Source organism: Cucumis melo, chromosome 5 (genome assembly GCF_025177605.1).
Source record: "Cucumis melo cultivar AY chromosome 5, USDA_Cmelo_AY_1.0, whole genome shotgun sequence".
Lineage (NCBI taxonomy): Eukaryota > Viridiplantae > Streptophyta > Magnoliopsida > Cucurbitales > Cucurbitaceae > Cucumis > Cucumis melo.
This window is the reverse complement of record NC_066861.1, coordinates 16,941,113-16,967,069: the sequence shown is the minus strand read 5'-3', so window position 1 is coordinate 16,967,069 and position 25,957 is coordinate 16,941,113.

Genomic DNA, 25,957 nt, shown 5'->3' with positions numbered 1-25,957 from the left:
AGACATTAAAGGAATTAAAAATAAAAATGGCAAAGTTTGGTCCAAAATAATCATACCATGTCCACTCTAATGTGTTATATTCAAATTAATATATAAATGGAATTGTCTATAATATTTCATTCAAAATCTAAAATGGTTGGACTCAATATGACTTCTTCCCTTTTTATTTTAAATTAATAATGAGACTGTTCCACATATTTCCTATAAACAATGGTATTTTGTGGGTTTCGTAAGCTACACAATATTGTTTAACGTTTCAAAAACTTTGGAGATAATGGAAAATTTTGAGCGCTTTGGGAATATTTCATGTTAGCAATTTTGTTATATATACAAATATATATCCATACTTCTGTTGTGTGTCATTGTGCTCCTCAATTTTACAACATGTTATCTGCACGAGCTCCAAACTGTCTTCTCCGCTAAATGTACATTCTAAAGGTAGGTCGGATTCTGTCACTTTACTATAATTATAAAACAAATGTTATTTTTCATATTTTATGTATATTAAAATTATAATATTTTATGATAGTGTACCATGACAAATCTTACAAAACTAAAACTTACGGCCCTTCATGTTGACACTCGATAGTAGCAATTATTTGCCATGGGTTCTTGATGTTGTAATGCATCTCGACGCCATGAATCCAAAAATATAATTAAAGAAGGAAATGCAATGACCAATCAAGAAAAAACAAAACCATGATTTTCCTTTGTGGACATTCAGGAGGATTTGAAGTCAGAATAGCTAGCGAAAATTAAGAAACAAAGGTTGTTGAAAAGCGGTCACCAGAGGTTGACTGACAATAGTGGCCAAGAAAACGGTCAGTAAAAGTTGGTCGTTAACAGTCACTGGGAAAAATAGTTGATGAAGACGTGATCGAATGTTGGATGATGACAATCATCAAGGTTGGCTAGTGACGACGGTTGGAAAAAAACGATTATCAAAAGCTAGTCGACAATAGTCACTAAAAAATGTCATTCGAAAGTTGACCGACAACGATTGCCAAGAAAGTGGTAGCCTAAAGTTGGCTCTTGAAGGTTGCCCGAGAATTGTATTAATTTATTTTTAATCTCTTTGGGTGGATTGTATGAGAAAAATATTGAGGGTGGTTTCCATTCAATCTCCAAATGAAATTAATTTTATTTTTTTTTATCAAACGTGATTATTTTAGGGTAAAGTGATCTTGAGAATAGCAAAAATAATTTTAGTTAGGTCAAAATCACTTTCAATCCACTGTCAACTAGTGGATGAAGGTAAATTTAATAACATTACTTGATTAAATATTTAAATTTTTAATGAGTCCTTTGCTACCCTTTCTTTATGTGAGATAACTCAATTTCTCTTCCTTTTAATTTTTTTTTCTTGGATGGTATAAAGTAACAGACTATGGATGTAAAATTACCCTTTCGGAACAGTTGCCAAAACAAATTTGTAAATGGGAGAAAAAAACTGAGCAAAAAACTCCTCAACTTATATCAATATTCATCATATACTTTTCGCTTCACACATTTGCACATCTCAAAGTTGTCATGTACGTTTTCGTTGCAATCTTAACATTAATTTTTTAAAACCCTTAGGACCTTAATTCCATATAGACAGAAATGATATATATATATAAATTAGGTTGATGAGTGTATATTGATGAGGGGACCAAGTTTATTAGTTCAATATTAATTTTATCAGTGAGTTGGCTTGTTTTCCAATGGGTAACCTTTATTAATTTAATCCAATACCTTTTGGATGAACTTCTAAATTGGTTGCTTTCAAATCTTCTGTAAATTAAATTAGAGCACCTATCCAAAAAGAAAAAAGATTTTTATATATATATATATATAGTTTAAGAATAGTAAACTACTTTATTACATTGTAGATCCAAAAGTTTATAGGTTGGAAATGGTTGAAATGGGGTTGGTCAATAATTATAGATCTTTCCCAAAACCCTAACTACCCAATTCAATGCAATCACATGTCACTTAAAAACTTCTTTCTTTTTCTATCTCTTTCTATCTCTATTCTTGGCTTCATATCTTATTGATCACAATCCTTCTATAAGCCAAAAAAATATTAAATTAGGGATCGATCCCCAACGGAAGCAAAAAAAAAAAAAAAAAAAAAAAAAAAAAAAAAAAAAAAAAAAAAAAAAGGTGTTTTCTTTCGTTATCCAAAAGCTATCAATGGTTTTATTGGTGTAGCTAGTAAATCTTTAAAATGGAGAAATTGTTGAAGCTTTCATATCATTATTGGATTCCTATATAAGAAATAAAAGGAAAGTAATTTTCAATTGAGATATAAATAGATCAACGATTCTTTTATAATTTACTTGCCATGTATTCTATTTGTATAAAATGACATTTCTTTGCATTATGTATTTTTTAGGTCAAAAATTATTATTAAAACTTTAACTACTTTTTTGATCTTCTCCTCAATTCTGGGACATCCCATTTTCTAATAATTTCTTTTCCGAACTTTCATTATGTAAAGAACTTGCTTACGTCAAATTATAAAATGTCTTCGAACATTGGACGTTCGGTAGCTGTGCCTTAAATTTTGAAAAATATCTTTCAATTTTTTTCTTTAAAAATGCTCTTGTTAGTGTTATTAGTTTTCGATAGAAATGGTAATTAGTGTTTTTGTTTAAAGTATATCTCTATATTTTCATAAATATGAAAAATACCCTTAAAGGTAAATATGTTAAAACATACCCATATTGCTAATAGATGAACTGAAACCATTTATCTCATTGCAAAAATACTTCTATAATTAAAAAAGATGTAAAAATGTGCCTACCATTAATTATAATAATCAATTTGGTCTAAATTTTCCATGAATTAAGAAAGAGTCCATTTTAAAACAAATTACTTAGGTCCCGTTTCATAATCCGTTTCGTTATTCGTCTTTTTATAATTTTTAAAAGCTAACCCTATTTTTTTTTCTCATTTCTTTCGATGCTTTGCAACTTAATTTCTTTAAATATAATGGTTAAGTTCTTAGCCACATTCCAAAAATAAAAACAAATTTTCAAAAGTTAATTTTTCTAAAAACAATTTGGCTTGGTTTTTGAGAATTATTGATGGAAGTAGTATTTATAGACTTAATTTAAAAACAAAAAACAAAAAATCAAATAGTTACCGAAAAGACCTAGAAATGCTCATTTTAATTTTAAAATATAGATAATCACATTTATTCTATTTGTCCAATTCTTAAACCAACATTCAACTAAAATAAAAGCAAAATAAAAGAAAATAAAAGAAAATAAAATTATGTTAGCTAGAGTATTTACAACCCCACAAAATTCCAAAATTAAAATCTAAATCTGTTAATGTTGTTAGTTGGTAGTAAAAAGTCTTCTTTTATTATTTTGTAGTTATTTTGTTTCCATGTCTCAAACTTTCCTTACTGGATTGGTCATATTGTTATGGGAGGCCTTTAGGACCAGTTGATTGTCTTTTCCTTATTCGTGTGGTCTTTTAATTGGCCCTGTATGCTTGTATTTGTAACAAAGTAAAATAAAAATACCTAGCAAGTATGTTGTGGTTTTAGGTTCTTTATGTTCGTGGAAAAAACTTTTGAGTTGAGAAGAAAGATTGTTGTTCTTGTTCATGATGACTATTAGTTATAGACGTATATTGTTCAATATTGATTTAGAAGTTGGAAAATAGTGTTTAGGGGAGCTATCACTATTCCCTTACTATGTTAATTATCTTGTTATAACTTAACTAACATTGTAATAACCTCCGTTCTAATAGAGAGGTTTCTTGTAAGTTAATTTTTGAAGTTAGCAAAATTAAGCTTAAGTAGGCATTTTGAGGCAACTAGAGGAATGGGGCGAAAGTCGGAAGGTGAAGAAATTAGACAATGCGTCGTGAAGAAAGACAATGTGGTACAACAAGATAACACGAGAAGGGAAGGCGGAAACAAACACTAAACCTATTATAAAGTGATGAGCTAGGCTAGAAGGAGCGGGGTAAGTGTTAAACTTGAATGATTAGTTAGCTAAACACATGTTAAGTTTAAGTTAAGCATGGATTGAGTAGGATACTAAACTAACTCGTGTAACACACTAAGTAGGAGTTGTCGAGATTATGAGAAGTGTAATGCTGACTAACCCAATTTGAGGAAAGTATAAATATGTCTGAAGAAGGATTAATTCTAGTGTTTAGATAAGAGGAAGTTCTATCAAATGAGTAAAATGTGAATTTTGTTGTAGGACCAGGCAACAAAAGAGAAGAAAGCTAGGCAATACAAAGGAGAGAATGGGAAAAAGAAAGGCTTAGCTGTGTGAAAGTGGCCCTTCAAAAGAAAAGCAAGCTTTTGAAAAATGTTTTTACTTCTAAAGTCATGTTTTTATCTTGTTATTGTCATGTTGTTAGAAATGCTCATGTTGTAATCTTATATTTATATATAAAAGAACATGACTAATTTGAAGCATGTTCATGTGTGTGAAGTTGTATTGTTGTGATGCTTATATGTATACAAAACCATGAGCCTTATTCATGATCAAAAGCTAGTTATTATGTCCATATAAGAGTAAAGGTTACCACGTGTAGAGCGGTCCGCATAGTAGAAGGATGGCTGAACGCGTTGAGTGGTCCGTGTTCAAGTCAATCGCTGGAGCAATTGGTATTGAGAGAGGGTTCGTAGGGATGTTGTCAGTGAAACAATAATCTTCAAAATAGTCCTTGTGTTGAGGAAGTGAAAAATCCAGATGGTAGGAATAAGTATAGGCTATTTGTGACCTTGTGTTGTATAACACGAACTAAGGTGTTAAGATGTTTCTGAAAATAAGAAAGCTTTGATTGTATGCAATTGTTTTCTCCAAAACGTATTTTTAAATTCTTGTCACTCACTAATTTATTGCCTTATGTTTTAAATTTTCCTTTCTCAAGTTAAGCGAAGGAGTGCCATCAAGCGAGGCATGAGGAGACCACTACTAAGTACTTGATGTGCCGAGTAGTAGTAGTTAGCTTAAGTTTTGTAATCCTTTAAATTGTAAGTTGTATGCTTATATGTAACAAGTTATTAATAAATGGTTTAGTATATTTCACATCGCCTAATATGTCTTACTACTTATTAGAATCTTTTACCATCATTTTTCACGCCTAAGATTTAAGTAAGTTTTAAAGAAGTACCTAGGCCTCCTGGCTCTCCACCTTGAAACGTTGGTTCGCCCAAGTCATGTCCACACTCAGTATGCAAAGGGTGCATTCTTGATAGGGTCAATTCAAGTTAAAAGCTTAGAAAGAAAAAGATATGTATTTGTTTGTATAGATGAGTTTTCAAGGTTCACTTGGGTTTGATTTACAAGGACAAGTCTGATACTTTCAAAGTGTGCTAAACTCTGTGTCTTCCAATTTATTGAGAACAGGAAAAAAATATCACTTTTATTTGTAATAATCATGGAAAAGAGTTTGTTAATGCCTTATTTGTGGAGTTTTGTTCTTCTAATAGAATTCTTCATGAATTTTCTGCTTCTATCACACCTCATCAAAATGGAGTTGTTGAATGGAATAATAGAACTCTTCAAGAGATTACTCGTGTAATGTTGCATGTAAAAAGAATCTCCTTTTAGTTTTTGGCCGAAGCTTTGAATACAACGTGTCATATACATAATAGGGGTCACTATGATCGAGGAAAAATTTTACAGACAATCAACTGTGGAAAGGTAAAGAAACCAAATATAAAGTATTTTCATGTTTTTGGTAGTCCTTATTTTTTTCTTGTAGATCGTGAGCCTAGATGAAAATGGGATTCTAGGTCAGATGAATACGTCTTTTTGGAGTATTCATAAAATAGTAGAGCTTATCAAGTCTATAATAATTGAACAAAGTGGGTGTTTAAACATAAGACAAATGAAGATGGTATTGATACTCATAACAAGGTAAGACAAGTTGCTCAAGGGTATGCATAGATTGAAAGAGTGGATTTTGATGAGATGTTTGCCCATGTGGCTTTTGGTTGGAGGTCATACAATTATTGTTAGGTCTCTCTTGTCTTCTAAAGCTCAAGTTGTTACAAATGGATGTTAAAAGTGTTGTCTTGAATGACTACTTGAATGAGAAGTGTTTGTTGCTCAACTAAAAGGGTTTATTGATCCTCATTATCATAATCATGTCTACAAACTTTAAAAAGCCCTCTCTGGTGTCAACAAGCTCCACGAGTTGGTATGATCGTCTAGTTGCCTTCTTGATAACAAATGGATATGCTAGACGAGGTGTTGAAAAACTTTATTTATTAAAAGGAAAGATGATATAATTTATTATTGCCCAAATCTATATTGATATAATTTTTTGTGGAAGCCCACAATCTTTGGTTAACAGGTTTGTTCCTCAAGTGCAAGTAGAGTTTAAGATAAGCATGGTTGTAGAGCTCTCATATTTCCTTTAATTTCAAGTGAAACAAATGGCTGAGGGTATTTTTATTACTCAAGAGAAATAAGCTAAACATACAGTTAAAGAAATTTGAGCTTTAGAAACCTCAACCTAAGAGAACACCTCTGCTACTTACTACAAACTTACAAAAGACAGTGATGCTCAATGTGTTGATGAGAATCTTTATCCAAGCATGATTGAGGGGTTACTCTATCTTACAGCCAACCATTCTGATATATAGCTTATGCTATTAGTGTGTGTGCTCGATATCAATCAGCTCCTATAGTTTCTCATCTTGCTCCAGTTAAACGAATTTTTAAATACGTGCTTGTTACCTCTTATTATAGATTATGGTACTGGTTTGATACAAATTCAACTCTCGTTGGATATTGCGATGCTGATTAGGTTGATTGTTTCCAGAATAGGAAAAGCACATTTGGAGGGTGTTTCTTTCTAGGCAATAACTCATCTCCTGATTCAGCAAAAAGTAGAACAATGTCTCCCTTTCCACAACCGAAGTTGAATATATTGCAATTCGTAGCAGTTGTTCTCAATTATTGTGGATGAAGCAAATATTGGAAGAATATAATGTTAGTCAGGATGTCATGACATTGTCTTGTAACAACATGAGTGCTGTTAATATATCTAAGAATTTTGTTTAACATAGTCAAATGAAACATATTAGGTATCATTCATTCATGAATTAGTTGAAAACAATGTTATTTCATTGGAATATGTTCAAACCAACGGTCAGTTGGCAGATATTTTTACAAAACCACTAGACGTTGTTACATTTGAATACTTGAGAGCTGGTTTGGGAGTTTTTAAGATGAGCTTGTAGCAGTTAAGTAATCTATTTTTCTCTCAAGTTTAAAAATATGTGGATTGACGACTGGGCTTTCAAGCTCATGCATTTGATGACTTTTATTATTGCTTTTGTTGAATAGATTTTCCTTCATTGATAAGAGTGTATTTGGTTCCTTCTCACATTCATGTTAATCACCCCCTCTTTGTTTCCTTAAAAACCTTCATCTCATTTCTGTTTCGGTGCTTTTCCTTATGATTCAAGGGCATTATTTTCTTTGTAAATTATTGTTAAATACAATAGTGAGTACTTATAAAGGAAGCTACAAGCTACGCGAGTCTAAGAAGAAAATTCAATCCTCCTCTTTGAGTTCTAGAAAAATGTGTAACTCTCTTGCTTCAACATCTAGGGTTAACAACCATGAAGTTCGAACGTGAGGCTCTCTGTCTCCATTCTCATGAAGAAAAAGTGATCAAATTATTACGCCTTTTGATCAGTCCATCCATTCTTCTAATAATGAACGCCTTAGCTCGAAAACCCCTCAATGAGTTCTAATTTGTTGCTTCTATAAACAATGGTTTTGATAATATTGCAATTCCAGTATAGTGTGTGTTTCTGATCCTTTGCATGCGACTCATGTCATTTTGAATTTCTCTATATCTTCTAATATTGTTGCTTCTGCTGCCGATATACCTATTACTGTGAATGTCCCTCTGTCTCCTTCTGTTGATTCGTCAACTATTGTCTCTGATATTTATCTCAATGTTCCTAACATTGGTGGTTCATCTATAGAGGCTTGGTTCATCTTTGAAATCATTTCTTCAACCTTGATCAAGGCATTTGTGTTTGAGTTTTCCAAGTGCTAGAACTTTGACAAAATAAAAGTGTCGACTTCAAACAGTGTCACACCCCCTCCCGAATGACCTACTCTAGAACCAAGAGACGACGTAAAGTCAACCAATATCGCTCCCTTTCTAAGCTACACCAGTTGGCCCTTAACCTTAAAGCCTTTAAGTGAAAAAAAAAGTGGAAGCCAATAATATTAATATTTTAAATCTTATAAAACATTTAGGAAACTGTAACTTAAATCCTTGTTTTTCCTCATCGTAATCAAGAATGTACTCTTGAGAGGTGGTATAGTAATCTTTATACCAACTTCAAACCCCAGAGATGGGCACATCCTCAATCTCTGTTCTTGGGAGATAGACATCACTACCCCCAATCCTAGAAATAAGTATCCTTACCTTAATTCCTTGGGGCCCCTTAACCTACCCCAAAGAGATATTTGACATGTCTTGGACATGATAAAACATTTATAAAATCATAAGCTTCAAACCATTCAAGAATCCTTTTACATGAAGAAAAACATTTAAACATATCCTCTTTTTACATAAGGCAAACCTTTAAACATCACCATACTTTGATAAGCCAATTTTCTCTTTAGTTTTTAACATTGACAGTAAACAAACATACTTGAATAAATACCTTAATGAAATCTCATGCTCTGAAAACTATTCATAAAACAAATTAAGCATTTAGTTCAAATCATTCATAAACAATAGCTTAAGAACATGCTTTGAAATCACTTAATATATTCATTTTTCAATAATAGATACAAACGTTAGATCCTTGATTTATAAATTTGTCCGTTCTCCTCGTGACCTGTAATAATTGAAAAATAATTCCATAAAATATCAATATGTACTTCAAATTCTTAAAGACATCAAAACAATTCATCTTGCTTTGCAAACCCTGAAATTCGGCCAACCTTCAAAACTGCCTAGATTCTAAATTTTGTCTAGAAACTTGACTCCTCTTTGAAAGATTATAATTAAAAATACGTAACTTATGTGAAAAAAATGTTCTTCTATAAAGTTTCTTAACATTATCTTATCTTTATTACCTCAAACTTTCAAACAAAAACGCCATGGAATGAGTTATGTAGCCCTCTTGAAAACAAGATTGTTCAGGTTCCTCTTGGAAATTACTCTTCTCTCTTCTTTCAGCTCAAACTCAACTTTCCTTTCCTTAAATTAAATCAGCAGCCTCACTTTAAAAACTCAATTTACAATCTTTCGGGAGTAATTTCAACCAAAACGCATAAGTAAAATGGAAGAAATCCTCCTCTGAAGTTACTTATTTAATCTAAATCTTTACATGAAAATTTCTTGACACCTCATGCTTGTCGAAATTTAAATTTCTGCATGGATAAACACCAGGAATCCAACTTTACTGCTCTGATTATTATAAAGTCTTGGACCGACATAACCCAAAAGACTTCTTTAAAATTTCTTTTTTATGCATAAAACCTCCTACACGATCGTTTAGCTTGCTATACGATCATTTACCCTATAACACGATCTTTTAGCTTTTATACGATTGTTTTACCTTCTTACACCATTGTTTAGTTCCCTATACGATTGTTTACCCTCTTACATGCCTTCAAACAATCATTAAGGTGCCAACTAACAATCGCTTTGCTCTTTGACCGATCACTGATAACCCAATCGCTTACCTTTCTACACAATCGCTTAGTTTTCAATTCCTTGACACTTAACCAAATATCCTCTTTTCCAATAATCATGACATACTTTTATTGACACATTTAGGCTTCTTTTAATCTTAAGTACTTCTAACAACACCCAATCTTCCAAATTCTTTACAATGACTTAAGTTTCTTTAGGGTCCGGGGTTGACAAACTAGCATTTCATCAAACACTTGGTGCTCATCAACAGATTCATAAACTACCACTTCATCACCAGCAACTTATGATCCTTTCTCCACCAGTTTATACTCTCCAAAGTTGCATTCTCCTTCTCACATGGAGATATTCTTTGCCTATCGCAAAAACAACAACTAGCAAAGTAAGTGCAAAATATGTAGTACCTAACTCTAAATCAATTATATACTTGTCTATTTAGGTGATTTTACACATGTGCAAATTGTTTGAATAAATGTATGTTTTAACGTGTTTCTTTTTTTTCCTTCACCCACTGAAAAATGTGGCAGTGCTTTTTTTTTTAAAAAGTATGTTTGAATACAACAATGACAATACAAGTACAAAAGATTATGAGTTACGAGAATGGAAGCTAAAACAAGTTTGAAATCTACTCCTGATCTTGAGAAAAAGAGCTTGCAACAGAGAACAAAAATTGTATTCTCAAAGTAAAATAGGAAAAGAAGAATAAAGAAAAAAACCGACAAATTGTGCGAAAATCCTTAAACCTCGTCATCGGTTTGTTAAAGTTACTTGTGGAATGAGAGAATATGGGAATGGGAAACATAATAGAGGTAGTGGGAGGAAAATGACCAACATTTTAGGGTTCTTTTTGCTAAGGGTAATTTGGATATTTCACTGCTTTATTAGTCTTAAAACTCTTTATTTTAGAAAACTAACCCAAAAATCTTTGGCCCCTAAAATTTTGTGCTATTTTACGCAACTTTGCATGAATATTTGTGTATTTATTAGCCTTTTATTTTAAAAACTAAGAATTGAACTTATGGCGAGCTTGATTATCTTCATCAGATTCAAATACAATTCAGGGAGACACGGGTTATTTTTAGTTTTCAGAAAATAACTAAAAAGAGTACTAGATCTAGGGGGAGTGACTTCTACGTTGTTAAAGTATTATACTCATTTAAATCTTAATAAAATCTACTTATCTGAGCCAGGAAAACTCCTCAGAGGCGTAGGTAGGTTTCACCGAATTGAGTTAACAAAGTTTCTATGTTATTGATCATTTTGTTCCCTTAGCTATTCTATTAGTTGTTCACTAAAGTAACACAACTAAAGGAAAATAAAACTATATTTTACTTTTTCATCTTCTTTATTGACAATAAGAAACGGGACTATGTTTGATAACTATTACTATTTCCTGTTTTTTAAAAAATTAAAACAGAAACAGAAATTTGTTTGATAATGATTTCTTGTTTCTCGTTTGTTGTGTTATTTTTCATAATTTTTTCGTTTATTTTTTTAGTTTAAATGTAATTTAATTATGTAAAACATAAAAAATACATAGAATTCATTAAAACATAAAAAAGTAACTATAAAATATTAGTATTATCAAATATACATAATTCTCATTGCATAATTAATAACAAATTACAGTAGAATTTAGGAGTGTTTTGAAAATTATGACAAAGCAGAAAAACAATTACACTGTATAGAACAATTTTGAAAAAACAAAAAACCCGCAAGCCTACAATGAAAAATATCAAAAATATGCCGTCAACCTCGCCGTCAACAATGCACGTAATATATTTGGTACATGATCATTTAGATTTTGATGGGCATATCTAAACAATTTATTTTTTCAATTCTATCGTTTAATTTGGTTACACAATCGTTTAGATTTGATCGTTTACATATGGGTAGGCAAATCTAAACGATTTTCTTTTTCAAAATTTGGTACACAATCGTTTAGATTTAGCTAAATGATTTTTTTCAGAATTCTTTTGTACAAGATCGTTTAGATTTGTTTACATGATCATTTATTTTTTCTAAGATTCTTTGTGCACAATCATTTAGATTTGGCTAAATAATTTTTTTAATTCTTTTAGTACATGATCGTTTATATTTATCTACACGATTGTTTATTTTTTTATGCTATTATTTAGATTGGCTACCCCAATTTAAATGATTTTTCAAGATTCTTTTGTACAACGATAATTTAGATTTGGCCATTTTTTGTACACGATCGTTTAGATTTGATTATCTAAATCTAAACAACGAAAAAAAGAAAAAAGAAAGAAAGATGATGGAAAGAAATCGTAGCGAAAAAGAAGAAGAGGAAAAGAATAAAGACGATAGAAAGAAATCACAGTAGAAAAAAAAAAGAGGAAAAGAAGAAAGACGATAGAAAAAAATCACATCGAAGAGCAGAAGAAAGACGGAAGGACAAACCTGAAATATTTAAAAAATGGTTAACTTCTTAGGCTTTGTTACACTGGTCGTAAATATTTTAGTGGTTTGTTATATTTATGAAAATTTTCCTGGATTTTATTATTCACATATGTTGTTAAATTTTGATTTAAAATATTATTTTTCATTAAATTCATTTGTCTTAAATGGTGTTGATGAATTCAACTTAGTTATATTATTATGCAAAATGTTGTGGTTGAAAAATATTAAAGATAATCAAAATATATATTTTAGTAAAGAAATTTATATAATGTAAAATTCTAACTATTTTAGAAGGAACTAAAAGCAATAAATTGATATTTAAAATAACATATAAACATGCCTATTGAAAAATTAAAAATTAAAAATTCAGAAAATATTTAAATAAAGGGATCTTTTAAAAAATAGAACAAAGTGTGAAAATATTTACGCTGTATAGAGCAATTTTAAAAAAGGAAAAAGTCCACAAACTCATATCGTGAAATAACAAAAGTACCTCCATGATTAATCATGTCACACCCCACTCCAGTTCACTTCATGTGTTGGAAGGAAGACGTGAACACCTAGACATTCTTCATGATATTCCTCGTGAAGTAAGCTAGAAATGAAATATAATTGCAAAGAAATTTAACGTAAATTTCGAAAATTGGGTAGCGAAAAGTTCATTGTTATTTCAATTGCATGTACTTCTAGTACTGTTTACAACATTTAGCATAAAACCATTATACATGACTCAAAACAATATTAGACTCCTTCTCGCCTAGTTGCTATATGTTATGTGAGTAGATAGTGGCCACTACCAATATTATGCGATCAAGGATGCCAGATAGGTGATCAAGGCTGCAAGTTCAACATTGGATGTCCTTTGCTACTTGGAGGGGGGCTAAAACAAAACATTTGAAAGGTTAGACAAAACGTCTAGCGAGTGAGACCCTTTTCTCATTTTCTTTTATTAAATCAAGTTTTTATTATCGTACAAATCATTGCCCAAACAGGCGTTAAAGCAAAATGCAAGTCTACCATTACGTTCTAGATTTCAACACTTATTCGAAGTGTTAAATATTTTTCCAGTCATGACAATTTATATTGCACATATGCCTTCTGCATACTGCATATCCATCTCGCAGAATCATTATGCATATTCAACTTATGTCTTTGAACCCTTTCCTCGACTCAAGTGTTTACCACACAAGAAGTATGGGGCATCCTATTCAAGATCACACAGTAAGAATAGGGCATCCCATACCAGATCACACAACGAGTATGAGGTATCTCATACTAGATCACAACATGAAACATTGATTTCCCATTCTCTACATAACACCATTATTATCAATATTATTGGTTATGTGTTTTTATTAAAAATGCCACACAAGGCTTGGAGAAATCGTTTTCAAAACATTTCTTTCCTTTGGGAGCTCACACATATTATACCTCCTTAGATAGTTTTATCAAAATAAAGTCCAAATTTATTAAATCATATGCGTTTTGACGATTTTGAAATAGTACCGAATTCACATAATCATGATCTTCATGGAAACAGGTTTAAGAGTTCAAACACATTTTATAATTCCTTTTTGGAAACATCGGTAAGGAGAACCAGTCACCGTCAGAATCGACTTGCCCTTTTGCCTAGCTTCCTTAATCAAGAATTCCTTTGCACTCCTCGAATTCTTTGGCGGAATGAGTTTGTTCTGCATCTCGAGGTCTTGGATACTTTCACAGTTCCTTCTTAACAAGCTAATGGTAAAAGCATCTTCAAATCGATCAGAATTCCTCTATTTTTATATATCTCTCTGGTGAATATTTCCATGACGAAATGATTACCCCTTATTGGCGGCGAGGAGTAGTCCAATCCAAAACTGCCACACATCTCTCCCCAATCCTTATCTTGAGTTTTGATTGAACGACGGGGTCCAATCACTCGTCGGCCTACTCCATCATAGTCATATCACTATTTTCTCGTGAGGTAGGTCAACTTTTCCGTCCCGTAACTCTCATCGCGTATACGGACTTTTCATCGTGTAATCCTCTCATGAAACTCGTTTTACTATCGAAAGTGTCTTCACACAACATCCCTATCATAGAGCCTTACTCGTGTTGACGGTACGCGACCAAAACCTTACAAATCGATCACAAAAAACGATTTTTTACCCAGTCTAAACGATCTTATACCCCTGTACCTAGTCTAAACGATCTTGTATCAAATATAAACAATCTTATACCTTTGTATACCCAATCTAAACAATCTTGTACCCTTGTACCCAACCTAAACGGTCTTGTACCCTTGTATTCAGCCTAAACGATCTTGTACCCTTATACCTAGTCTAAACGATCTTATACCCAATCTAAACTATCTTGTACCCTTGTACCTAGCCTAAATGATCATGTACCCTTGTACCCAGTCTAAATGATCTTATACCAAAGCTAAATGATCTATTAGTGATAGTGGTTTATCTTTGTCTATATATTGATACACAATCATTTAAATCTTGTACCAATATTTTTTAGATCTTGGACCAAGAAGAAAAAAAGAAAATGAGATAAGGAAGAAATTCTGGAAGAGGGAATGAAGAAATTGCAAACAAGAAGTGGAAATATGAAAAATGAGAAGTAATAATATGAAGAAGAGAAAAATAAATCACAAAGAAGAAGAAGAAAAAGAACCAAAAAATCGTCCTGTAATAATTAAAATCCAATAAAGGCAAATTTGAAATTTATGAAAAAGTAATTGCCTTCACATGCTTTTCTTAAATTGTTATATGAGCCGTAAATATTTAGCACTTTTGTTATATTTATGTAAATTTACCTTAAATAAATACATTAAATATTTAAATTTGGAAGATAAAAAATAATAGGGAAACTTACATACATGTAACAAAATATCAAAGTATTTACAGCTCGTGTAACAAAGCCCATAAAGTTAGTCATTTTTTAAATATTCTAGGTTTGCCCTTCAATCTTTTTCTCTTCCTCGCGATGAAATCTTCTTCTTCCTCTTGCGATTTCTTTCATATTCTTCCTCCTGCGATTTCTTTCATCGCCTTTCTTCTTTTCTTCTCTTTTTTTTCCTGCGATTTCTTTCCATAATCTTTCTTATTTTTCAATTCTTTTTATGTCGTTAAATCTTTCCATCGTCTTTCTTCTTTTCTGATTTTGTGATTTCTTTCAATGTCTTTTTTTTTTATTCTTTTTTACATCGTTTAATATTTTCTTTGTCTTTTTTCTTTTCTGATTCTTTTTTACATCGTTTAATCTTTCCATCGTCTTTCTTCTTTTCTTTTTTTTTTTTCGTTGTGATTTCTTTCCATTATCTTTCTTCTTTTTCTCCCTTTTTTTTTACGTCGTTTGAATTTGGATAACCAAATCTAAACAACCGTGTACAAAAAAAATAGCAAATCTAAAAAGTCGTGTATAAAAAATCTTGAAAAAAATCAATCAGATTGAAATAGCCAAATGTAAACAATCGTGTAAAAAAAATAAATCATCGGTAGACAAATCTAAATGATCGTGTACCAAAAGAATTAAAAAAATCATTTAGTCAAATATAAACGATCGTGTAGACAAATCCAAACGATCGTATAAAAAAACAAGAAACGATCGTGTAGTAACATAATTTTAAAAAATCGTTTAGCCAAATCTAAACGATCGTGTAGCAAAATCTAAACGATTGTGTAGACAAATCTAAACAATCATATAAAAAATAAATGATCGTGTAGCAAAAGAATTTTAAAAAAACGTTTAGCCAAATTTAAACGATCGTGTACCAAGATTTGAAAAAAAAATCGGGACCCAAATCTAAACGATCGTGTAACCAAATTTAAACGTAACCAAATTAAACGATTGTGTAACAAAATTAAACGATAGAATTGAAAAATAAATTGTAGTCATATCTAAACGATCGTGTACCAAACAATAGCCATATCTAAACGATCGCAAATATATTACGAGCACGTTGTTGACGGCGTAGTTGACGGGACATTTTTGGTATTTTACATGGTGGGCCTCTAGACTTTTTCTATTTTCGAAATTGTTTCTATACAGTGTAAATACTTTATCTCTTTTTTATATTTTTGAAAAGACCTCAAAATAATATATAAATTTAAATATTAAACAGTTTAAAATTAATATGAAAAAAATGTAGCTAAATAGAAAAGAAAATTTAAAATTAAGTATGAAATTTGAATATCAAATAATACTTCAAAATTAAATTAACATATGAAAAATAATAAAGAAAGAAAAAAATGTAGCTCAATAGAAAAGGAAATTAAATTTAAATATGAAAAATAATAAAGAAAGAAAAAATATTAAACATATATGAATCATTAAATAGAAGAAAAAATAAAATAAATTAAGAAATATGGCAAATATAAATATGAAAGACAATTATAAAAAATTAAAAAGAAAAAAAAAACAAAAAAACAAGATTATCAATGTCGTTGGAAGTTGAACCCAAGACTTAGAGATGACAAAAATATTTTCAAATCCATGCCTCACTACTCAAGACTAGAATGTCTAGTTTCTTAATTTTTGTCCAATTTTGAGAAACATTCTTCAAAAACGAAAATGATTATAAAAAATCTGCTTCTTAAAAAATGAAAAATCGAAACCGAAAATAGAAAACAAAAACGTTATCTACCAAACTAAACTAAGATAAGTCAAATCTTTTGCAAAAGCACATACTTTATATATTCCAATAATAAATATTTTATATATATATATTTAACGAAAACTAAAAAAAATTATAAAGGTAGATAGAATAATACAATGTGAGGGGCAGTGCCTCCTTTGTAGCTCTGTCTTGATGGTGATAAAAAAAATGTAACACTGCTTCCAAAACGATAAGCGTAACAGTTAGATGTGCATCTATCATTTCTCCCTATTCGATGTTTCAAGTTGAGTTGGGTTAGTTTGGATGGCTAGAAATACCTACAAATCGTTGAGTTCAGCGGTTATTAAAGATGTTTGTTACCTCCACATTTGTGTCAACCCATATTTTTCATCTTGTTATTTTTGGCAACTCTCCCGATTACTTTTTTTTTTTTTTTCCTATGATAGGGTAATATATTTTAAAACAATGTTTTATAAAAGTAACAAAAACTGTTAGTGACAGTTTTTCAATGGACAATTCTCCCGTCTGTATATGGATAACTCAAAGTATTTTTAAAATAATAATGGTACAAATTACAAAGTTATATGTTATTCTAAATTTGAGTTGGGCTTCAATTTGTTTAAAAAAGTATCTTAATCTTTAACTGTAAGATCTAAAACTGTATATACGATTTCATAAAATAAGCTTTGAAAGGTTTAGCATACAAATCCCTCTACTAAATCTCTTTGATCTTTTCTCTCTTTCTCATTTCCATCTCCATTTTCATAGTGAATCAAAGAAGAAGGTTAAGGGAATCAATATTGTTTAGAATGATTTTAAAGATAAATGTTAAAATTGAAACTTTTGAAACAACCAGCGCATATTAAGATTTACAAAAGGTCTAGCTAGAACCAAAATGTATTACTTTGATATGAACAATTATTGTATGAGACTACAATAATTATTACGGCTATTAGATTTTCACTCTGGAAAAATGAGAGAAAATTATCTCAAATTTATATCTAATAATTATAAAAGTTTGAATAAATCATGCTACAATTATTATTATGAGATAGTCATATTGTGGTGACTTGGATTAATATTACTTGTCTTTTGGGTGGTATGTACCACTTTATACAAGTCACTTACACATCACATTTTCATATCATCATCGTAGAAAAGTGGTTAGAGTTTAAAAAGAAAATTTGTGTAAATTTTGATACTTGTGTGAGAGCTTTTAATATCGTAAAAGAAAGAAATATTTAAAAATTTATGATAGTTTTAAAATATTTATTATAATAGTATAGTTTTTTCAATATAGTTTAAAAATATTTGGTCTTCTCCCTCCAAGGTCAACCCCAAGACCTTGCTTTCTCACACCATTGTTTTGGAGTTGAACCCAATATCTTTTTTTCTTTTTCTTTTATTATTTTTTTAAATACATTTTCACAAATTTAGTTATTGCTTTTCTCCTTACTTGGTTTCTCTCTGGTTGTTCTTTATCTTTTTCTTTTTCTTTTTTAATACTTTTATAAAATTTTAAATTTGGTTATTGTCGTCCTCCTTCAAAGATAAGAAATTTGTATTGATTTTTTTAAATAATTAAAAAAAATTTCCTTTTAAATTAAACCATATTAAAATTTCAATTCGTTTATAGATTATGTATTTTATCTTCCATCCATTTGTCACTGATTTTATGAAAATCTATATTTGTATAAAAATTTATAATTGTTTGCTTTTAATTATTAAAAAATATGGTTGTTGAACTACTTCTTAATAATGATTAGTAATCAAAATATTTTTAAGAAAAATAATTCTAGATAATAAATATTTTCTCTTCTAATACCTACATGTAAAAGAAAAATAATAATAACTATTTTTTTTTATAGAAAGTGGTAAAAGAAATAATAATAAATAATTTTTTATGATTTTAATAGTTTATACCAAAATTTCTCATTATATTATATTATATATATATATATATATATATATATATATTTTGTGTAGTTTACTCGGGTTGGATTAATATCAAAAAAGAAAGAATCATAATTAATTTAAGAAAAAAGTACAATCATTGTTCAATTTGTAAGTTTTTTTTCATCTAATATTGATCTATAATGTATGATTGGAAAATTATTAATTAGAAGCACATTATTAATAAATCTATGGTTTTATTTTGATATGAAAATTATGTTATATCCATATTACTACATTATTTAGGGTTTTACATGTTAGTACTACATCTATGATTATATTATTATGATCTTAAGTTATAAGAGTTATAGTACTAAATCTATCATATTTTGGACATGTATATTAAAAAACATATAAATTTTAAAAAGAGACCATAATTGTAACGACCCAACTCCTTATACTGAATCGAAGTCATTACTAAATATAGAACAAGTGGTTTAAGTCTAAAATTTTATTAAAAGCATACGGTTCAAGAAATTCATTTATAAAAACATAAACAAGGTAGTCATGCAAAAATGTAAAAACGTTCTGAAATCCTACTCGGGCCCTATCTACATAAAAGATAGTGAAAAATAAAAAGTACTCAAACTCAAATGCTAAAATCTGAAATAAGAAATGAGCGGAAGCGGTAGTCCCTATGGCCCTCCTCGGTCTCACTTCGGGTCGCTCGCCAGCTTGCCCTTGCCCTTGCCTCGTCCTCTACCTGAAAACATAAAGTGGAGAGAATGAGTATAAAAATACTCAGTAAGGGACCCACTACTAGTCCCACTAGGTGCCTGTTAACTTCCTGTTAGAGTCCTGATAACTGGTACCCAATCTCTGGCACGTTCCCGAACACGTGCAATCATGCGCTCCCGTAGGAACGTAACTCTGGTCTTCGGTGCCCGGGGACACCTAGGACAGTCGGGATGCGAGGACCCCGTCGAGTCACTCGAGTCATGTCTATATCATGCTAGACTGGCGTCCCGTCGGACCACACAGTCCTCAATAGGTGGTGATCCCGAAGGACACCCATGCAGGTACGACTCTAACAGAAATCAAGCTAACAGGTACCCTAATTGCAGTAAACATACACATGGCATCAGCATATAACATGTCACATAAATCATTTCTACACTCTCCGTCCCGTCATTCGTCGTAACCATAATAGATCTTGCCACACATAACAGGCTATAGCACAACTATATCGTCATTTGCATCATACTAACATTTATTTCAGGCATCATACTGTCAAATTCTCAATATGCAACATAGGGCATACACAGTCTCATACTTCAAACATGAAACTAGTAGTAGAATCTCTTACCTGGAGATCTACTTGTCGAGTCCTAACCGCGAGGCAGTACGCTTTCCAAGCGACGAAGTCCTAACTGTTTAATAAGTCAAAATTCGTAAATAGGTCGCCAACGACCAACGGTTCGAGACTCAATTGAATTTAACTTACCCTAGAAGGAGGTTGCAGTGCTCGAGCCCCTACTGAAGAAATCCCGCGCTGCAGTAATTTCTTGGTCCAAGACGTCCCTTGAGGAAAATAATATAATTTAGATCCAAATTAATTTAACTAACGTCCGAGCATGGAGTCTTACCGGAAAAACCACAATAATTAATTAGCTTACCAAAATATAGGTGGATGGAGCCAATTTAGTCCTGGCGGCTCGGCTGGAAGAAGACAGGACCGGCTCGGCTTGGGCAGACGCGGCTCGGCTCGGTACAGGGATTTCGCGTGCGGCTCGGCTTGCAACAGGGGGAGACGCGGCTCGGCTTGCAACAGGGGAGACGCGGCTCGGCTACACAGAAGCGCGCGGCGCGGCTTCACACGCGGACGCGGCTCTTCGGTTTCGGCTTCGGGCGCGCGGGCGTGGAGCGGCTCCGGGTTCGTTCGTCGGCTGGAGTGAAGCGCGGCGGATCGGCTTCGAGTGGCGGCTGCGGGAGACGGCTGGGCGCGGATCGAAGTGGCTCCCTTCGGCTCGATCGGAGCGACGCGGCTGACGGAGCTTCTCGGATCGACGCGGCTGACGGAGCTTCTCGGCTACACAGATCGGCTCGATCGAAGCGACGCGACGCGGCTCGGCTATCCTCCTGATCGGAGCGGCGCGGCGTCGGCGGTCTTCCTTAGGTCGAAACGGCGCGGCGGGTTCCGGCTCGGCTGGCGGCTGCGGATTCGGCTGCAGACGCGCGGAGGATGGCTCGGCTTCCCTTCGGCTTGCAGACGCGCGGTGGATTGGCTCGGCGCTTGTCGAAGCTGGCGGCGTGCGGCGTGCGGCGGCGGCGTACGGCGGCGACGTGCGGCGGCGCGGAGGGTGGCGGCGGCTAGGGTTTCCCCTTTTTTTTTTTTTTTTTTTTTTTTTTTTTTTTTTTTCTTTTCTTCTTTGGGGAGATGAGGAGTCTCACGTCTCCCAATGCCTCTTTTTAAAAGAAATCCCAAAATAAAAAGAATTTAATAGCCCCCTTTTCCTCTCTCTCCACCCTTGACCCTTTCCAAGGCAACTAATTAATTTGCCACTCCATTGATTTACTAATTTACCCCTAACTTCAATAGTTTATAAAAAAGGAAACAACTTTAGTTTAATAAGGATAATATTAACTACACTTAGTATTAATATTATTAGTGGTCCAAAATAACAAAGGAAACCGAAAAATGTTGGGCGTTACAATCTTCCCTCCTAAAAAAAACTTTCGTCCTCGAAAGTTCTAATCCTCGAACAGCTCGGGGTGCTGGGCTCTAATGTCCTCTTCTTTCTCCCACGTTGCCTCTTCCACTCCATGGTTTTGCCAAAGGATTTTGACCAGTGGAATTTCTCGACTGCGAAGCTTCTTGACCTCCCTTGCCAGGACCTCGACAGGCTGCTCCTCGTAGCTCAGATTCTCGCTAATCTGCAGTGGCTCGAAGTCCACCACGTGTGTTGGGTCTGCGACGTATTTCCTCAGCATGGAGACATGGAATACGTCGTGCACTGCAGCAAAAGATGGGGGTAGCGCCAAACGATAAGCCACGGGGCCAATCCGCTCCAGTATCTCGAACGGCCCTACGAAGCGTGGACTTAGCTTCCCCTTCTTCGCGAACCTCAGAACACCCTTCATGGGTGCAACCTTCAGAAAGACCATATCTCCCACTTCAAACTCGAGGTCCTTACGTCGTACATCAGCATAACTCTTCTGTCTGCTCTGTGCTGTCAGCATACGACCTCGGATCTTCTGTATGGCTGCGTTGGTAGTCTGCACTAACTCGGGGCCTAGCATCCTCTGCTCTCCAACCTCGCCCCAGCAGACAGGGGATCTACAGCACTTGCCATACAGAGCCTCGAACGGTGCCATACCGATAGTAGCCTGGTAGCTGTTGTTATAGGCAAACTCCATCAGATGCAGATGGGAGTCCCAACTTCCTGAAAACTCTAGTACGCAGGCTCGCAGCATGTCTTCCAAAATCTGGTTCAATCTCTCTGTCTGACCATCAGTCTGAGGGTGGAATGCCGTGCTGAAGTCCAACCTCGTGCCTAATGCGAGTTGGAGTCCTTTCCAGAACTTCGATGTGAAACGAGCGTCTCTGTCTGAAATGATGGATACGGGTACTCCATGTAGTCTCACAATCTCAGTCATATATAGCTGCCCCCACTTGCTGGCAGTGTAAGTGGATTTCCCTGGCACGAAATGGGCCGACTTCGTGAGTCTGTCGACCACAACCCAGATCACCGTGTAGCCCCTTAGGGTCTTGGGCAGTCCCGTAATAAAGTCCATCGACACACTCTCCCACTTCCACCCTGGCACACTCAAGGGTTGCAACAACCCTGCTGGATGCTGCCTAGGTGCCTTCACCTGCTGGCACACCAAGCATCTACTGACAAATTCTGCCACATCCCTCTTCATGCCCCTCCACCAGTAGACACTCCTTAAGTCCTGATACATCTTCGTACTCCCAGGGTGCATGGTAAACGGGGAACTGTGAGCCTCAGTCAAAAGCTCCGTCTTAACTGCGCTGTCTTCCGGCACACACAGGCGTCCTTCAAACATAAGACCATCGTCAGAGGATATGGAGAAGCCTTCACCTTGCTCTGTCTCTACCACGCGACGCTTCTCTGCCAAATAAGGATCATTCAGCTGAGCAGCAATGATCTTTTGCCTCAAGGTTGGCTGAACTGTCAACTGAGCCAACTGTGCGGTAACCTCACCTACTGAGACTGCAATCTCTGCCCTCTCAAAGTCCCTGAGTAAGGGGGTCTGCTTGGTGATTAGCGCTGCTGAATGTGCAACTTTCCTACTTAGCGCATCAGCCACTACATTCGCTTTACCTGGGTGGTATAGGATCTCGCAGTCGTAGTCTTTCACCAACTCAAGCCACCTCCTCTGCCTCATGTTCAACTCCTTCTGGGTGAAGAAGTACTTCAGGCTCTTATGATCGGTGTAAATCTGAATCTTCTCACCGTACAGATAGTGCCTCCATATCTTCAGTGCAAAGACTACAGCTGCCAACTCCAAGTCATGGGTAGGGTAGTTCTGCTCATGGATCTTCAACTGGCGGGAGGCATAAGCAACTACCTTACCCTGCTGCATCAGGACACAACCTAGTCCCTTCTTGGAGGCGTCACTATAGATTACAAAGTTTCCCGAACCATCGGGCACTGTCAGGACCGGTGCAGTCACTAGCTTCTGTTTGAGCTCCTGAAAGCTCCTCTCGCAAGCTGGGCTCCAGACAAAAGGGGTTCCCTTCCTGGTCAACTGGGTCAACGGGCTGGCTATACGTGAGAAGTCTTCCACGAACCTCCTGTAGTAACCTGCCAAGCCCAGAAAACTTCGAATTTCACTAACCGTGGACGGTCGGGTCCAGTTGGTCACTGCTTCGATCTTTGCGGGATCTACTGAAACTCCCTCACTGGAAACCACGTGGCCAAGAAACGTCACCTTCCTTAACCAGAATTCACACTTGGAGAACTTGGCATACAACTTGTTGGCTCGAAGGGTCTCCAAAACTTGGTGTAAGTGCTCCTCGTGCTCAGCCTCAGTTTTTGAGTAAATGAGGATGTCGTCAATGAAGACTATGACGAACGAGTCTAGAAACTCCTTAAACACCCTGTTCATCAGATCCATGAATACTGCAGGAGCGTTAGTCAAGCCGAAAGACATCACAACGAATTCGTAATGTCCGTACCTCGATCGAAAGGCCGTCTTGGGGATGTCACCGTCCCTAATCCTCAACTGGTGATAGCCTGATCGCAGGTCGATCTTGGAGAAGACGGTGGCTCCCTGCAACTGATCGAACAGGTCATCAATCCTGGGCAAGGGGTAGCGGTTTTTGACTGTCACCTTGTTCAGCTCTCGGTAGTCAATACAAAGGCGCATTGACCCATCCTTCTTCTTCACGAACAATACTGGGGCTCCCCAAGGCGACACACTGGGCCGGATGAAGCCTTTGTCCAGCAACTCCTGTAACTGGACCTTTAACTCCTTTAGCTCAGCTGGAGCCATTCTGTAAGGGGTCCTCGAGATAGGAGCAGTGCCCGGCTCTAACTCGATGGCGAAGTCTACCTCTCTGGGAGGCGGAAGTCCTGGGAGTTCGTCTGGGAAAACGTCGGGGTACTCTCTTACCACTGGTTCGGAAGATAGGGAAACTTCTGGCTCTCTCACATCCACTACGCTTGCCAAAATACCCCAAGTACCCTGGCTGAGTAGTTTACTAGCCTTCATGGCTGAGATGACCTTGGGTATACATACCATGCCTGCCCCCCTGAATTTGAAACTAGCCTCGGAGGGAGGGTTGAAGACAACTTCCTTGCCATAACAGTCTATATTTGCATGGTTGGCTGATAGCCAATCCATGCCTAGTATCACATCAAAATCCTGCATGTCTAACACTAGCAAGGTCACGTCTAACATACGATTCGCTATCTCTACCCGACATGCCTTTATTTGTTCTTTGGATAACAGGACCTCCCCAGATGGAGTAGAAACCGACAAAACACTACCCAAAGGCTCTACCTCTAAACCCACATGCTGAACGAAAACGGAGGATATAAACGAGTGGGATGACCCAGAGTCAAATAGCACAAAAGCATAGTGCCCCAAAATTGGGAGCGTACCTGTCACCACAGTGCCAGCTCGCTCGGCCTCCTGCCGGGTAGTGGCGAAAACTCTCCCCTGCTGGGCCGCAGAAGGCTGGGGCGGTGTCGTCTCAAAGGGTTTCCGAGGACACATATCAGCAGTGTGCCCCGGCTGTCTGCACCTAAAGCAGACTCCACTTCCAGCCAAGCAACGACCTCCGTGGACTCTCCCGCAGGTAGTACAAGCGGGTAGCTCTCTCAGAGTCCTCCCGGCTGCTGCAAGCTCCCGTCGGTGTCTCTGGAAGACACCTCCTGACCTCAGTGTTCGCTGCGGTGCTACGTCAGGCTGCGTCTCAACCTTTCTCTTCTGTCCCAAGGCTGACCCTCTGCCGGCAGCCTTAGACGCATCGGCTCTCTCAGGCAGGCTCAAATCCAGTGCTATACGTAGTGCATCAGCATGCGTGGCTGGGCGGAGGGCTCTGACAATGCCCTGAAGGTCTAGCCTGAGTCCTCTAACAAATTTCTCCGTCCTGGCAGCCTCATCTCTTACCATATCGGGAGCAAAGCGGGACAGCATATCGAACTCGGCGTCGTACTGCTCCACCGTCATGTCGCCTTGCTCCAAGTTTAGGAACTCTTGCAGCTTGGCGTGCTTCACATTGGCGGAGAAAAACTTAGCATAGAAGTTCTCCTTGAACTGCTCCCATGTTATTTTGCTTACATCGCCCCCTAGCATTCTCTCCGCGGTCTCCCACCAGGCGGTGCCCCTGTCCTCCAAGAAGAAGACTGCACACTGCACCTTCTGGTCTTCTGGGCACTTCATGTACCGGAAAATAGTCTCTATGGACGTCAACCACATTTGGGCCTTTGTGGGGTTGTCCATGGATCCGTCAAAGGTCTTGGGATTATACTTCCTGAAATCCCGTAAGTGTTTCGCCTCGGCCGACAGTTGAACTGGTACTGGTTGAACTTCCTCAGGGGCTGGAGGAGCGACGGCCTGAGCCTGAACAGGGGCGGCCTGGGCCTGAGCAGGGGCGGCCTCGGCCTGAACAGGGGCGGCCTGGTTCTGCTGGGCGGCAAGGAAAGGCGCCAAAGCAGCTTGCAGCATGTCCTGATAACGCTGCTCCATCGCGGCGAGATCCGCCTGGGTGACCGGTGCGTTTGGGTCGACTGCCGGTGCAACAGGTGGCGCCTCCGGCTGGCCACGACCGGCTCCTCTGCCTCCCCTACCACCTCCTCGGCGTGTACCTCTACGTGGCGGCATTCTCCCTAAAATTCACCA